The sequence below is a fragment of the Panthera leo genome, chromosome B4 (assembly GCF_018350215.1).
Source record: "Panthera leo isolate Ple1 chromosome B4, P.leo_Ple1_pat1.1, whole genome shotgun sequence".
Classification (NCBI taxonomy): Eukaryota; Metazoa; Chordata; class Mammalia; order Carnivora; family Felidae; genus Panthera; species Panthera leo.
This window is the reverse complement of record NC_056685.1, coordinates 17,070,715-17,083,192: the sequence shown is the minus strand read 5'-3', so window position 1 is coordinate 17,083,192 and position 12,478 is coordinate 17,070,715.

The window sequence follows — 12,478 nt, the reverse complement described above, 5'->3', positions numbered from 1 at the left end:
AGCATAGCTTTTCCATAGTATTTTCTTTTGTTGTCGTTGTTTATTTATTTGAGAGAGACAGAGACAGCACGAGTGGGGGAGGGGCAGAGACAGAGAGGGAGACAGAGAACCCCAAGCAGGCTCCGCACTGTCAGCACAGAGCCCCGTGCAGGGCTCGAACCCACAAAGCCGTGAGATCATGACCGGAGCCGAAATCAAGAGTCGGAAGCTTGGCTGGCTGAGCCACCCAGGTGCCCCTTCCATAGTATTTTCCAGGGCAAGGAGTCGTTTGTCCATCAGCCAAAGTGTACATAGTCGTATTCACAGAGCAACAGGAACTTTCTGGAGTCTCTGGAGAGCCAGAGTTACTTTCAGTGGAGCAGGATCATTCACAAATTTACCAAGCCGCAGAGAGGCCTTTCGCACCACTTTTGCCCCCTTGCTGAAACCTCTTGATTGTCACTACCTGAGGGAAGAGCGAGCGAGCTCTGTCACAAAAAGTGCAGGCGGCATCAGCAAAGCCATCCAGCAGCGTCTCTTGCCCTTTTAGAAATCTCAGACCCCGTTGAGAATCCCGGAAAAAAGTTACGAATCGTGTCCCCAGAAACAAATACACGTGGGGCTAACCACAAACACGTGTGTGGTTTCAGGCATTGTCACATTCCGGGAGCTCCGTCACGGACCCCAGGTTAGAATTCTTGCCCGTGGCTTTTGAAACGGGTTCAGTCACCAGGGTGGCGACTGCTTGTTGCCACCCATAGCTGCACAGTGGCTTAAGATGGTGACCCGCGGACAGAAAACATTTGACTCTATTAACCACTGTCCCCAAATGGCTGGAGTTTTATTTCCCTACGATCAGCCCCCGGCACCATATTCCGTTTCCCCCCCCTTCCTTAAGGACAAAGCTTCCATTAGTTCTTTTCTGCCTCTACACACAACCCAAATGTTTAGAAATTTTTCCTCCCTTTCGGAGGACGCTTACTGTTTTAGCCCATATGTGACCCCGTAGGCTATGCACACAGAGACCCACTCCCCCACATTCCATACATTGCCCTCTCACTGCCTCCGCAACCCTTCCTTTTGTCAAAAATTGTTTCCCGACTCAATAGTAAATGCTGGTTAAATACACAGATTGGCTTCCTCACCACGTGCTTCACATTTCTGGTTTCCCTAGTACATTTTTTTTTTTTTGGACCTTTAAAACAATTTACTTATTTTTTAATTTGCATCCAAGTTAGTTAGCATGTAGTGCAATAATGATTTCAGGAGTAGAATCCAGTGGTCCATCCCCTATATACAACACCCAGTGCTCATCCCGACAAGTGTCCTCCCTAATGCCCCTTGCCCATTTAGCCCATTCCCCTCCCACAGCCCCTCCAGCAACCCTCAGTTTGTTTCCTGTATTGTAGAGTCTCTTATGTTTTGTCCCCCTCCTTGTTTTTTTTTTAATTTTTCAATGTTTATTTATATTTGACAGAGAGAGAGAGAGAGATACAGTGTGTGGGCAGGGAGGGGCAGAGAGACAGAGACAGAATCTGAAGCAGAACCCAGGCCCTGAGCTATCAGCACAGAGCCCAACTCGGGGCTCGAACTCACCAGCTGTGAGATCATGACCTGAGCCGAAGTCAGATGCTTAAGCCACTGAGCCAACCAGAAGCCACCCCCCTCCTTGTTTTTATATTATTTTTGCTTCCTTCCCTTTATTTTCATCTGTTTTGTATCTTAAATTCCTCCTATGAGTGAAATATCATATGATATGTGAAAAATCATATTTGCAATATCATATGATATTCATCTTTCTCTGACTGGCTAATTTCACTTAGCATAATACCCTACCGTTCCACCCACATAGTTGCAAATGACCCTAGTACATTTAGAAAGCATCAGAGAGTCACTGTCAGGCCCTTTGTCAATGTCCTTTCAGGTCACAGGCCTATCTCTTGGCATCGACAAGGAGAATAAGAATTCTCTGGCCTAGTCTATATATTATGTCCACCCTCCAACCTCTGTTGAACTCCCTTCTCTTCCCTCTTTTTAATTTGTATTGTATTTTCTTAACTAGTAATTTTTATTGTCTGATGGACTAACCTAGAAATCCCATTCTTAATGAACCAGTAGCACTTTTTTCCCAGGACACAAAGGTCTACTCTTATCAGGTCAAAGGCCAGGGGAACTAATCTCCTAGGAGCTGGTAACTGTAATTGCCAATCTCTCTGTGTATACAAACTAGTTGAAATACGTCAACTTTACTCCAGGGCAGTTTCTGCGGGCTGTCAATTAACCAACGAGGAAAAGAAGAAATAATTAATTTATTCACTCAAGAAATATTTACGTAGCTCCAGACTGTTATCAGTCTCGAAGTGTGGAAGGAAAAGAGACAGACAATGCCTCTCCTCCGTGAAGTTACATTCTTGTGACGGGATAAACAGAGGATCGTAGAAGATAATTTCAGATAATGAAAACCACTATTAAAAAAAAAAAGCCAGGGGAGGAGCCATGATGGTAGAACAGCATGAAAGTTTTGTTGCGTGTCTCGTGTCCATGAAATACAGCCAGATCCACACTAAACCATCCTGCACACTAGAAAACTGATCTGAGGATTAACACAACAATCTGCACAACCGGAACCACAGAACTCAGCAGGTCCGCGGCACGCAGAGGTGAACTTGGGGAGCGAGAAGCCGCAGACACAGGGAGCTGTTTTTGCGTGTGGAGAGAGGACAGAGACAGGGGGCGGGAGAATACGGGAAAAGCACCACCCTGCAGAAGCAGCTGGAGAGAAAGTAGAAAAGTGGAAACAGCCGCAGGGACTGAACTAAAAAAGGACAAAGGAGAGGGTGTAAATTCCATTAAGATTCTAAAAACAGGGGAAGCAGCAGAGTCTGAAACTCTGCAGCTCGTTACCTGGCAGAGCTCTGGAGAGAAGGGCGAATCCCCAGGAGCAGAGTGGGGTCGGGCTTCGGGCCACATGGGGAGAGGCGGTTCCCCTGCTGGGAGGACATCTGGTAGAGGCTGTGTGGCCACCACACAGGCAAAGGACCCAGTGGACCTGGGAGGACAACCACAGTCGCTGGTGCTGGAACAAGGTCGTTGGGGGTGAAGCCTGGTGCCAGATGTGTGTTGTGATTTTCCATAATCCCTGAAATGCTGCTGCTACACGATCGAATGAACCTTTTCAGGGGCGGGCCAGCACTCGGCCGCAGTCTCTGGGCATCAGCAGCAGCACGGTCCTGAGAAAATTTCTGGGTGCACCCGGCACCCGGCCGTTGCTCGGTGAGACCCTCCCGCAGAGGAGCAGAACGGGTCAAAGCTGCAGTTCCTCTGAAATAAGGGTCGGGAAAAACAGCCGCATCTGAGATAAAACTCAGGAGGGAGGTGCTGCCTGGGGCTTGGTCACGGACAGTGTAAAAGCTGGGAGTGGAGGGAAGAGGAAGACAAAGGACAGGTGCGCTATTACTGATCAGGGAGAATAGAGTTCCAATACTAGGGTAGCTGGGTGATGCCATTTTCACCAATCCCACGCAGGCGCATACGCACCTACAAGCGCCCCGACAATCCACCGGAGTAAGCTAAGCAGCGCCATCTAGTGGGGAACAGAGCCATTACACTAAACCCCACCCAAGTGGGACAATCTCCCTCTCCAGGAACACAAATCTCTCTGCCTGCTTAGTTTACAGACTATAAAGCACTTTATAGTTTGACTTCTAGGGGAAAACGAAGTAATTTCAATTGTATTTCAGTCTGTTCACTGGTCCCTCTATTCAATTTTTTTTTTCTCTTTTTTTGTTTCTTTTTCTTGAATACAGGAAGAGAAAAAATTTATTTTTACTTTCAATTTTTACTAAAAATATTTTTCGTTAACTTGTTTTCTACTATATTTTTTACTTTTGTGTAAATTTTTTCAAATTTTATTTTGCTTCCATCATTTCATTTTATTCTATTTCAGTGTATTCATTTTTTCAAACTTTCAAATGATTTTTTTTTTCTTTCCGCTTTTTTCTCTAATCTATCAAGCACCTTTCAACACCCAGACCAAAACACACCTAGGATCTAGCATCATTTATTCGATTTTGTGTGCATATGCCTGTGTGTGTGTTGTTTTTAATTTTTTAATTTTAATTTTTTTGTTTTAATTTTTTTAATTTTATTTTTTTTTTACCTCATTAGTTCCTTTTCTTCCCTCAAAATGATGAAATGAAGGAATTTACCCCAAGAGAAAGAGCAGGAAGAAAGGACAGCCAGGGACTTAACCAACATAGATACAAACAAGATGGCTGAACCAGATTTTAGAATCATGGTAATAAGAATACTAGCTGGAGTTGAAAATAGATTAGAATCCCTTTCTGTGGAGATAAAAGAAATAAAAGCTAGTCAAGATGAAATAAAAAAATGCTATAACTGAGTTGCAATCTCGAATGGATGCCCTGGTGGCAAAGATGGATGAGGCCGACCCAGAATCAGCTATATAGAGAATAGTCTTATGGAGAATAATGAACCAGAAAAGAAGAGGGAGACTAAGACAAAAGAGCACGATTTAAGAATTAAAGAAATTGGTGAAACATTGAAAGGAAAAAACCTCAGAATCATAGGGGTCCAGGAAGATGAAAAGAGAGAAAAAGGGGTAGAAGGGTTATGTGAGCAAATCATGGCAGAAAACTTTCCTAACCTGGGGAAAGATGCAGACATCAAAATCCAGGAAGCACAGAAGACTCCCCTTAGATTCAACAAAAACCAACCATCAACAAGGCATATCATAGTCACATTCACAAAATACTCAGGCAAGGAAAGAATCATAAAAGCAGCAAGAGGAAAAAAGTCCTTAACCTACAAGAGAAGACAGATCAGGTTCTCAGCAGACCGATGCAGGCCACAAAGGAATGGCAGGGTATATTCAATGTGTTGAATCAGAAAAATATGCAGCCACGAATTCTTTATCCAGCAAGGCTGTCATTCAAAATAGAAGGAGAGATTAAAAGTTTCCCAGTCAAACAAAAATTAAAGAAGTTTATGACCAGTAACCAGCCCTGCAAGAAATTTTAAGGGGGACTCACTGTGGGAGAAAAGACATAAATAAATAAATAAATAAATAAATAAATAAATAAATAAATAAATACCAAAAGCAACGAAGACTAAACAGGACCAGAGAATGCCACCAGAAACTCCAACTCTAAAAGCAACATAATGGCAATAAATTCATATCTTTCAGTACTCACTCTAAATGTCAATGAACTAAATGCTCTAATCAAAAGACATAAGGTAACAGAATGGATAGGAAAACAAGATCCATCGATATGCTATTTACAAGAGACCTACTTTAGACCTAAAGATACCTTCAGATTGAAAGCAAGGGGATGGAGAACCATCTATCATGCTAACGGTCACCAAAGAAAACTAGAGTAGCCATACTTATATCAGACAATATAGACTTTAAAATAAAGACTGTAAAAAGAGATGAAGAATAGCATTATATCATAATTAAGGGGTCTATCCACCAAGAAGATCTAACAATTGTAAACACTTAGGCTTCAAATGTAGAGGCACCCAAATATATAAATCATTTAATCACAAACATAAAGAAACTCATTGATAATAATACCATAATAGTAGGGGACTTCAACACACCATTTACAGCAATGGACAGATCATCTAAACAGAAAATCAACAAGGAAACAATGGCTTTGATTGACACACTGGACCAGATGGACTTAACAGATATATTCAGAACATTTCATCCTAAAGCAGCAGAATTCACATTCTTCTCTAGTATACATGGAATGTTCTCCAGAAAAGACCACATACTGGGACATAAATCAGCCCTCAACAAGTACAAAAATATTGAGATCAATCTCATATATGCATATCTCATATATGCATATATTTTCAGACCACAACAATATGAATCTCCAAATCAACAACAAGAAAAGTTGTGGAAAGGTAACAAATACCTGGAGACTAAGACCATCCTACTAAAGAATGAATGGGCTAACCAAGGAGTTAAGGAGGAAATTAAAAAGTACATGGAAGCCAATGAAAATACTACCACAGCCCAAAACCTCTGGGACGCAGCAAAGGTGGCCATAAGAGGGAAGTATATAGCAATCCAGGCCTTCCTAAAGAAGGAACAAAGGTCTCAGATACAGAACCTAAACTTATACCTTAAAGAGCTGGAAAAAGAACAGCAAATAAAACCCAAAACCAGCAGAAGACAGTAAATAATAAAGATTAGACAGAAATTAATGCTATAGAAACTCCCCCCTCAAAAAAAAAAAAAACCAAAACAGTAGAACAGATGAATGAAACCAGAAGCTGGTTCTTTAAAGGATTAACACAATTGATAAACAACTAGCCAGTTTGATCAAAAAGAAAAGGGATCCAAATAAATAAAGTCAAGAATGAAAGAGAAGTGATCACAACCAACACAGCAGAAATAAAAACAATGATTAGAGAATGGTATGAGCAATTATATGCCAATAAAATGGTCAATTTGGAAGAAATGGACAAATTCCTAGAAACATATACACTACCAAAACTGAAACAGGAAGAAATAGAAAATTTGAACAGACCCATAGAAAATTTGAACAGACCCATAACCAGTAAAGAAATCAAATTAGTAATAGAAATCTCCCAAAAAAACAGACTCCAGGGCCAGATGGCCTTCCAGGGGAATTCTACCAAACATTTAAGGAAGAGTTAACACCTATTCTCTTGAAGATGTTCCAAAAAATAGAAATGGAAGGAAAACTTCTGAACTCTTTCTATGAAGCCAGCATTACCTTGATTCCAAAACCAGACAAAAACCCCACTAAAAAGAACTCTAGACCAATTTCTCTGATGAACATGGATGCAAAAATCCTCAACAAGACATTAGCCAACCAGATCCAATAATACATTAAAAAAATTATTCACCACAACCAAGTGGGATTTATACCTGGGATGCAGGGCTGGTTCAATATCCGCAAAACAATCAATGTGATTCATCACATCAATAAAAGAAAGGACAAGAACCACATGATCCTCTCAATAGATGCAGAGAAAGCATTTGACAAAATACACCATCCTTTCTTGATAAAAACCCTCAAGAAAGTAGGGAGAGAAGTATCATACCTCAAGATCATAAAAGCCATATATGAAAGACCCAGTGCTAATATTCTCAATGGAGAAAAACTGAGAGATTTCCCTCTAAGGTCAGGAGCAAGACAGGGATGTCCACTCTTGCCACTGTTATTCAACATAGTAATGGAAGTCTTAGCCTTAGCTTTTAGACAACACAAAGAAATAAAAGGCATCCAAATCAGCCAGGAGGAGGTCAAAATTTCACTCTTTGCAGATGACATGATACTCTATGTAGAAAACCCAACAGATTCCACCAAAAAACTGCTAGAACTGATTCATGAATTCAGCAAAGTTGCAGGATATAAAATCAATGCACAGAAATCGGTGGCATTCCTATGCACCATCAATGAAGCAACAGAAAGAGAAATCAAGGAATCGATCCCATTTACAATTGTACCAAAAACCATAAAATACCTAGGAATAAATTTAACCAAAGAGGTGAAATATCTATACACTGAAAACTACAGAAAGCTTATGAAAGAAATTGAAGAAGACACAAACAAATGGAAAAATATTCCATGCTCCTGGATAGGAATAACAAATATTGTTAAAATGTCAATACTACGCAAAGCAATCTACATATTCAATGCAATATCTATCAAAATAACACCAACACTCTCCACAGAGCTAGAACAAACAATTGTAAAATTTATATGGAACTAGAAAGGACCCCAAATAGCCAAAGCAATCTTGAAGAAGAAAAGCAAAGCAGGAGGTATCACAATCCTGGACGTCAAGCTGTATTACAAAGCTGTAATCAACAGGACAGTATGGTACTGGCACAAAAACAGACACTCAGATCAATAGAACAGAATAGAGAACCCAGAAATGGACCCACAAATGTATGGCCAACTAATCTTTGACAAAGCAAAAAAAGAATATTCAATGGAATAAAGACAGTCTCTTCAGCAAATGGTGCCGTGAAAATTGGACAGTGACATGCAGAAGAATGAACCTGGACCACTTTCTTACACCAGACACAAACTCAAAATGGATTGAAAGACCTAAATGTTAAGACAGGAAACCATCAAAATCCTAGAGAAGAAAGCAGGCAAAAACCTCTCTGACCTTGGCTGCAGCATCTTCTTACTCAACACGTCTCCGGAGGCAAGGGAAACAAAAACAAAAATGAACTATTGGGACCTCATCAAAATAAAAAGCTTCTGCACAGCAAAGGAAACAATCAGAAAAACTAAAAGGTGACTGACGGAATGAGAGAAGATATTTGCAAATGACATATCAGATAAAGGGTTAATATCCAAAATCTATAAAGAACTTACCAAACTCAGCACGCAAAAAACAAATAACCCAGTGAAGAAATGGGCAAAACACATGAATAGACACTTCTCCAAAGAAGACACCCAGATGGCCAACCGATACATGAATAAATGCTCAACATCACTCATCATCAGGTAAATACAAATCAAAACCATAATGAGATACCACTTCACACCTATCAGGATGGCTCACATTAACAACTCAGGCAACAACAGAAGTTGGTGAGAATGCAGAGACAGAGGATCTCTTTTGCACTGCTGGTGGGAATGCAAGCTGGTGCAGCCACTCTGGAAAGCAGTCTGGAGGTTCTTCAATAATTTAAAAATATAAGTACCCTATGACCCAGCAATTGCACTACTAGGTATTTATCCAAGGGATACAGGTGTGCTGTTTCAAAGGAGCACATGCACCCCAATGTTTATAGCAGCACTATCAACAGTAGCCAAAGTATGGAAAGAGCCCAAGTGTCCATCGATGGATAAAAGAATAAAGAAGATGTGGTATATAGATACAATGGAGTATTACTCGGCAATCAAAAAAGAATGAAATCTTACCATTTGCAACTACGTGCATGGAACTGGAGGGTATTATGCTAAGCAAAATTAGTCAGAAAAAGACAAATATCATATGACTTCACTCATGAGGACTTAAAGACAGAGAACAGATGAACACAAGGGGAGGGAAGCAAACATAATATAAAAACAGGGAGGGAAACAAAACATAGAGACTCTTAAAAATGGAGAACAAACAGACGGTTACTGGAGGGGTTGTGGGCGGGGGGGGCGCTAAATGGGTAAGGGGCATTAAGGAATCTACTCCTGAAATCACTGTTGTACTACATGCTAACTAACTTGCATGTAAATTAAAAAAATAAAAGGAAATAAAAAAAACTTTAAAAAAACGAAAAATAACTTGGAGAGCTACACTTGCAAGTGACTAGGGGCCTCTCTGGCCTTGTTTGCCTTCTCTTTCACCTGCTATTTTGTATGTTTATTAAAAGCTTTTTTAAGCATTAAAAAAAAAAAAATCCAGGTGATGTGACTTTGGCTGAGATCAGAGTTACCCTTAGGTTTGGAGGGCAAGGAAGACCTTACTGGGGAGGGGGTGGTGGGGAGAGATACATTTGAGTGGAACCTGATTAAGCAGCCAGTCATGCAAAAATCGGGGAGCAGAGCTTTCTAGGCAGTATGAACAGCAGTGGCAGAGGCGTAAGGTCGGAATGAAGCAGGCAATTTATCTAGGAACAGCAAGATGTCCGTGTGATTGGAACCTGGTGAGCAAATGGGAAAGTGTCACGAGATAAGGCTGGTGAGAAAGGGCTCATTCCTTTCAGCTTCATAGCACGAGCAAGAGAGTTTAGACTTTAAATACAAGAAAACCAATGGAAAGTTAAGCAGAGGGTGAAATAATCCTATTTACATTGCTAGAAGATTACTCCAGTTGTTATCTGCAAATAGAATGTAATGGGCCAAGAGTAGAAGCAGAAAACGAAAGAAAAATCAACCATCAGTGTTCTGTGCTGAGGAGAAACTACTATTCCTCACACAATTTTTGAAAAGTGGTTTCGGTTTTTTGGGGCCTCCTAACAACACAAATCCGTCCAACCGAAATCACAACATAGGAGAAGAGTCCCTCCTTATCCAGACCACATTCACATAACTCTTATTACAGCATATTGTTATCATTGTTTTATTTTACGATTAGTTACGGGTGTTCATCTCCTACCGTGCCTAATTTATAAATTAAATTTATTGTAGGTGTGTACGTATAGAGGGAAAAAAGAAACAAAATGTATACAGGGTTGGGTAGTACCGTGGTTTCAGGTTTGTGGGTTTGAGCCGGGCACCGCGCTCTGGGCTGACAGTGTGGATGGAATCTGCTTGGGATTCTCTCTATCCCTCTCTCTGGCCCTCCCCACCTCAAAATAAATAGAAAGAAAGAAAGAAAGAAAGAAAGAAAGAAAGAAAGAAAGAAAGAAAGAAAGAAAGAAGAAAGAAAGAAAGAAAGAAAGAAAGAAAGGAAGAAAGAAAGGAAGAGAGAGGGGGAGGGAGGGAGGGAGGGAGGGAGGAAGGAAGGAAGGAAGGAAGGAAGAGAGAGGGGGAGGGAGGAAGAAAGAAAGAAGGAAAGAAAGAAAGAAAGAAAGAAAGAAAGAAAGAAAGAAAGAAAGGAAACATACATAATATGATATTTTAGTTGTGTTTTGACCAGAGCTCTGAAGTTTTAAGTAACATTATAGTGCTTATAATACTATAAAACTGGATACAAATTCTTTGAGTCGCCTGGTAATTATCCAGAACAGGGATCTGCATCTGGGTAAAATGGTTTCTCCTGCTATTACTAAGCTTTCAATCATATTAATTACATTTTAAACAGAAGGAGCAGCAAGTGTGGCTAGTAGTTCAAAAGAAAAGAATACCAAAATGTGTTGATATGATACAAAGACCTATTTTTCATGCATCACCCTGAATATCTGAATCTTCCAGAGCCACGGCATGACCTAGTGCTCTAGAATGTTCAGCATATTCATTTTTGCCCTTTCCTTCCACTATCAGCACAACTAGTCCCACCTTTTTAATCACTGTCCACTGCCCAGTGCACCCGCGTTCTATTTTAGTGGCTTTTTCTCACTGCGAGGAGGGAAGCAATTAATCTAGAATGGTGATGGCTATTCATGTTTAAGATATTTCTCTGTCCTGATAACAGCCATTCAGAAACCCAAATTAGGATGCAAAGCTATAAATGTCATTCTAATGGGAGAAATTGCAGACATCACTGGATGCTTTAGAAACCCAGTGATGCGGGCTGGCCCTCAGGCTCTGCACAAATCCTATAACTAAAGCCCAACGTGCGTCCCACATAGAAAGTTACCTTATCGATCACCATTGCCCTATCATTCCCACACATGGAAGATGCTCGCTGTTTGAACATCGTCCAGCTGGAGGAGAATCAACCGTGGAACAAATACCACCAGATTTTTCTTCCCTGCAGTTCAATTTTCTGTAAAAGTGCCAAGCCTTTGTAACTTTAATGACTTCTTCCTCTTACCCAGGCCTTTTCCACAGATCCTCTTTCTAAGATCTCAACTCTTACTGTGCCAAACAGCAAAAGGCACCCATTCAGCACCATACATTTTTTTAGCTAATTTACTAGCTATTCTCATCATTCAGATTTGACAAGCCCAAATAAAAAAAAAATCAATTTCTGTCTCTGATGACAGATAAGAAAAGCCAAAGTACGGTGAAATGGTGTCTTTGTCAATGCTTAATGAATAAACCGCATAAAAGGAATAGCCTGATATATTTTTTTCTCGGAAATCAATAGGAACACTCTCCATTTTTATATTAATCCACTCTGCTTTAAAACCTAGAATTGCAGATTAAGCCTTTCATGTCTCTGTACTCATTTCCCAAGCTGCCCTCTTTGGTGATGTGTTTTTTCTAGGCATTGAACAATTGTCACTCACCCCTGCATTTCACCAGCTCCCTGCAAAGAAGTTATTTGCTGACACGCTGATCTATGAAGCAACATGCAAAGAAATCCACAAGCTTGTGTTTCACTGAGTCATAAAAAGCTTAAGAAAATCCAACAAAGGGCTGTGAGCAAAGGGAAACTTAATTAGTTTAAGTGAAACTGACTCAGACAAATATGCTAATTTGCTGACTCCACCAAGATCTGGTTTTCTCAGGAACAGACTTCCGTGTCTGTTTCCTCTATGCTCAGTTTTGACTTTCAAGCCACGTTTGTGACTGTAGACTGTCACGGGCCCCACCCTTCCAGGCCAGGGTTGATGTGGGTTTGGTGACAAAGAAGACCAGCCAGGCAGGAAAGCCAGGCCTTGCTCAACAGGGCCTGTTCTCACAGTCAAGTCAAATAGGGCTTCTTGAAGGAGGGGGCAATGTCACTGGTTCCCCCAGAAGCAGCTAGAAGACATCAAAAACACAGGGCAGAGTTGGGCCTACTCAGGACGTCAAAGTACAAGTCTGAGCTACTTGGTGAAACAAAAAAGGGGTCAATGTGAGACAGGTTATATGCATTTTAGATGATGCTTGGGATAAAAGGTTTTCTTCCACCCACAAAGAGGCGACTTCAGGTACCATTGGTCAAGTGA